Raw genomic sequence first — 5,996 nt, forward strand, 5'->3', positions numbered from 1 at the left:
TAATAAATTAACAGTATGAAAAACAAACTTACAATTATAATGAGTACGGAAGTGAGATAAGACGGGTTAAACAAGGCAATATCAAATACACAAAGAACGGAACAACCACAGAATAAGTACAGCTTAATACCAATGGTAACAATGAGGATCTCCCAGGATACCGTCCTGTAGTCCTTTTCTCAACCGTCCAGTGGATCTCCCGGGATGCCTTCCCGTAGTCCATCATATGTGTATATCCGAAGGATCTCCCGGGATACCGTCCCGTAGTCCAGCTATCAACGTGCAGGGGGATCTATCAGGAATCTAACTCGCAGTCCCAAAGTAAATGTACAAGGGGATCTATCGGGAATCTAACCCGCAGTCCCAAAGTAAATGTACAGGGGGATCTATCGGGAATTTAACCCGCAGTCCCAAAGTAAATGTGCAGGGGGATCTATCGGGAATCGAACCCGCAGTCCCAAAGTAAATGTGCAGGGGGATCTATCGAAAATCGAACCCGCAGTCCCAAAGTAAATGTGCAGGGGGATCTATCGGGAACCGAACCCGCAGTCCCAAAGTAAACAAACAAGGGAGGGAGCTACCGGAATCCCACATCCGTAGTCCCAATGTAAATGCGCAACCACAACCAGAAGATATTCAGAAATGAAGTACAAAAGGCAAACATCAGGTAGTACTAGCCTAGCATGCTTCACGTAGTACAATCAAGGAAACTTAAACAATTAGGCAAGTTAAATCAACTAAACATGCTTTTCTAATCTAACACAAGTTATAACTGCAAGTAAAACAAGGCAAATATGAAGGAAACTCAGTCTCAATATCTTAAGTAAAAACCGGGTTTTTCAACAATTAGCTCAAGTACGCGCTCGTCACCTCACGTACAAGGCACTCAATTACCACATATCAAATCCTAAGGGGAAAGGTCCCCCACACAAGGTTAGACAAGCCACTTACCTCGAACCGGCTCAAAATCAACTAGAAACCACGCCTTTGCCACGAGTATCCGACTCCAAATGGCCCAAATCTATTCAATACATTTACATATCATAAATAACATCGCAAACAACTGGTTTTGCTATTTAATTCAAGGCTATGGCGTGAAATTAGGTGAAATAACCAAAATGCCCTTCAGGCCAACGCCTCGGCATCGAATAATTTTCACATTTTCAGAATCTTCGCACTCTCACGAGTCTAACCATATAAAAATCTCCCAAATCGGAGGTCAAATGCTCACTCAAAACTCAATGGTTTAGCCTATGAAGTTTTGCCCAATTTCTTCCAATTTTTTGATCCCGAATTCGAATTTAAAGGATGGATTTAACTACAAAATGATGAAATATAACTAGAAGGGGTTAAAGAAACGTTACCCAATAGTCTTCTCTTCAAAACCCTCTGAAAATCGCCCTTGCCCGAGCTCAATTTGGTTTTTCTAACTTATGAAATCAAACCCTCGAATTTTCTATATCAGAACAGGCATTTCCGCTTCTGCGGACAAGGGACCGCATCTGCGGTCCCGCTTATGCCGAACAAATGCCGCTTCTGCGGCTATTAACTAAAATCCAAGGATTCCGCTTCTACGGTCTTGAACCGCACCTGCGGTGGCCGCTTCTGCGAAATACTTACCGCTTCTGCGGTTTATCACCAATGACCCAGGGCCGCATCTGCGAATTATACCTCGCAGGTGCGTAACCGCTTCTGCGGTCAAACTTCCGCACCTGCGGAAACTGAAGGGAGCCCAAATTCCACTCTTGCAATGGGATGGCCGCTTATGCGGCTCCGCTTCTGCGGTTCCCAAGCCGCAGAAGCGAAAATACCAGAAGAGAGAAAAAACCAGCTGCTACAACACTTCAAAAATTCTTCCGTTAACCACCTGAAATCATCCCGAGGCCCCCAGGACCTCAACCAGAAACACCAATCACACCTAATACCTCATTCAAACTTGTACCAATCCTTAAACCACCTAAACAACGCCGGAAACCCGAATTAATCAAAGATTTAAGCCTAAGAACTTCAATTTCCAACAAAACACGCTTTCGATAAAAAACCCACCAGAACCTCGTGCGAATGACCTGAAATTTTGCACACATATCTCAAATCACCTAACGAAGCTACAACAACTTCCGGAATTCTATTCCGACCCTCGGATCAAAATTTCACTATCGGACCGGAAACTTCAAAATTTTAACTTTCGGCATTTCTAGCCTAAATGAGCTACGGACTTCCAAAACGTATTCCGGACACACTCCCAATCCCGAAATCACCTAACGCAGCTAACGGAACCATCGAATTTCCGTTCCGAGGCCGCCTTCACATAGTTCTAATTACAGACCACTTTCCAACACTTAAGCTCTCATTTGGGGACTAAGTGTCCTAAAACACTCCGAATCCCAACACCGAACCTCCCGGCGAACCAAAATAGTAGAATGAACATAGAGGAAGCAGTTAATAGGGGAACAGGGCATAAATTCTAAAAACGACCGGCCGGATCGTTACATCCTCCCACACTTAAACATTCGTTCGTCCTCGAACGAGCATAAAGAACATACCTGAAGTAGTGAAAAGATGAGTGTATCAGTTGCGCATATCCCGTTCGGTCTCCCAAGTCGCTTCCTCGACCGGCTGATCCCACCATTGAACCTTTACCGATGCTATATCCTTTGACCTGAGCTTTCGGACCTGCCTGTCCAATATTGCCACTGGCTCCTCAACATAGGACAGATCCTTGTCCAACTAGACTGATAACTATTTTTATAAGCAAACACCGCCAATGGCAAGAACTGATCCCAAGATCCTCTAAACTCAATCACGCACGCACGGAGCATATCCTCAAGAATCTGAATGGCGCGCTCGGACTGTCCGTCCGTCTGGGGGTGAAATGCCGTACTCATAGTCACCCGAGTACCCAACTCCTGTTGGATAGCTCTCCAGAACCGTGATGTGAACTGAGTACCCCTGTCTGAAATAATAGAGATTGGAATATCATGCAGACGAACAATCTCCCGGATATAAATCTCCACCAACCGCTCCGACGAATAAGCAGTACACAGGAATGAAGTGCGCGGACTTGGTCAGCCGATCGACAACAACCCAAATGGCATTAAATTTCTTCGCAGTCTGAGGAAGACCAACTACAAAATCCATGGTGATCCGCTCCCATTTCCTCTCCGGAATCTCTATTTGCTGAAGCAACCCACCTGGCCTCTGGTGTTCATACTTCACCTGCTGACAGTTGAGGCATCTGGCTACATATTCGACTATATCCTTCTTCATCTGCCTCTACCAGTAGTGCTGCCTCAGGTCCTGATACATCTTCGCGGCACCATGATGGATGGAATATTGCGAACTACGGGCCTCTGCTAGAATTAACTCTCGAAGCTCATCAACATTGGGCACACAAATTCGACCCTGCATCCTCAATACCCCGTCATCTCCAATAGTCACATCTCTGGCATCACCATGCTGAACCGTGTCCTTAGGGACACGTAAATGAAGATCATCATACTGCCGCTCCCTGATACGGTCGAATAAAGAAGACCGAGAAACAACACAAGCTAGGACCCTACTGGACTCCGAAAGATCCAATCTCATGAACTGACTGGCTAAGGCCTGAACATCCATCACCATAGGCCTCTCTGAAGCTGGTAAATATGCTAAACTCCCCAAACTTTCTGCCCGGCAACTCAAGGCATCAGCTACCAAATTGGCCTTGCCTGGGTGATACAAAATAGTAATATCATAATCTTTAAGCAACTCTTACCACCTTCTCTGACGCAAATTTAGATCCTTCTGCTAGAACAGGTGCTGCAAACTACGATGGTCAGTATAAATCTCACAAGGCACACCGTACAATTAATGACGCCAGATCTTCAAGGCGTGAACAATAGCAGCTAGCTCAAGGTCACGGACAGGGTAATTCTTATCATGTACCTTCAATTGATGGTAACCTGAGCGCAAATAAATCATAGAAAACACTTGTGCGCCCTTAAGCTAGTCAAATAGATCATCAATAAGAGGCAAGGATAACGATTCTTCACTGTAGCCTTATTCAACTGGCGGTAATCAATACACATACGCATAGAACCATCCTTTTTCTTCACAAACAAGACAGGAGCATCCCAAGGTGAAACACTGGGTCGAATAAAACCCTTATCAAGCAATTCCTGTAACTGATCCTTCAACTTAGCTGAAGGTTTCATCTCATCATTAGTCCATAACCTTAGGACAGGACCCAAACTTCTATATCTGACATTCGTCATAGGATCCGAATTCCACATCATCACACTGCATTAGTCTTATTTCAACACACTTCAACTTTTAATAGCGCTTGAATACCTCGAAATTGTTTTTTTTTCTTCAGGATGTTACATTCTCCCACACTTAGGGTCATTCGTCCTCAAATACACAACGTAACTTATCTCTTTCTTCACACATCTTAATGTCTCAAATTTTTCTAACTCCCAAATTTTTTTCAGAAATTTCAGCAGGGCCTCCCTAATTAGGCCTATCCACCTGCCAGAGTAACACCGAAACAACTCCTAACAACACATCCACAACCCAATGAAACACCACAATGTATATATCACTAATATTAATCTCTACATTACAAACATCACATTATCATAATGATATTTGGATATGAAACACATCATCACTTCAAGCTTTTCACTTAACTCACTTAAAAAGAACCATAGCAACACTTAGGTGAATTCTCATAACCGTAGAATATGCAAATCTCCAAGTAGTGGCCTGAGCCACCATCGCCATTCCAGGATCCGCCTATACATAACAGGCCATATCAGAAGAGTGCTTCTGAACAACATTAATTTCGGCGACCGACAAGCCTCACACGTACCGCCACAAACCACACGCATGACTTGATCACGCTGAAGGAATTGACCTCTACCACCAATACGCCAACTCAACTATTTTTAACCAATATATCTTCCTTCTATTTACCCCGATTGGCTTAGTAATAACAATGACTCCTTCCCACACATAACCAAAAGTCTCATATGGTGTCACAATGCGCCAATAGGCTATCAATTAGAATGCGATACAAAAAGGAAAAAATGAACTCTAAAAAAAATTTCAATTACCCCGCTCGCGAATCATACATGCGACGCGGGCGCACAGCTAATATCAGCTTCCTCCAGAAAATAGGAAACAGAACACAATAAATAGATATGGGAAACTGTACTCAACATCACACTGTTGCGGCGTGCAACCCGATCCGAGCAATCATAACCATGGCGACGTGCCACCCCAGCCAAATAACATACCCGTGGCGGCGTGCCACCCGATCCACACATAGAGCTCGCATAAGGAGATGTACATCGAGCTAAATTTCTCCTTACAACAAGATACTAAACATCAGTCATAAACATGCTAAGTGTATAACACCATTCCCTGGGGGGACATATAACGCTATAACCCACAAACTCGGACACAACTAGGGTGCGATACAAGATCTGAATCTCGAGAGCCATTCTGCTCATATAACATCATCGCCACGCGGAACTTCAACCCATATAAATTTACCAAACCGTCTCATAACTCATACGAACTACATAGTCTCTATTACCACCAACTATCTTCAGGTCTACATCCACTTCGTGACTCTACCATTACTGCGACAATTAGGCAATTAAGTAAACCTTCTTAAGACTGTACTTATCAACCAGATGTCAGAACTTATTGCACCCTCATGTGCACAATTGAATGATCTCTCAATACTTCTGCATTATCGGTATGGATGACACGCGGTAACAATGGTTGAGCAAATTCTTGGCTCCCTTGTAATCCTTCTGCAGCATCACGAACCGTTGGCGCATAATTGATACCGAGCGCGCAATTTCAATACATGAGTGGATGCAAAAAGAACATATGATATAGGCTCTAAACTGAATAAACAACGCACGATAAGGAATGAAATGAAGTGGAATTTTCCTAATGGTTACATAGCCTCTCGTAGATAAGTACAGACGTCTCTGTACCGATCA

Source organism: Nicotiana attenuata, chromosome 7 (assembly GCF_001879085.1).
Source record: "Nicotiana attenuata strain UT chromosome 7, NIATTr2, whole genome shotgun sequence".
Taxonomy (NCBI): Eukaryota; Viridiplantae; Streptophyta; class Magnoliopsida; order Solanales; family Solanaceae; genus Nicotiana; species Nicotiana attenuata.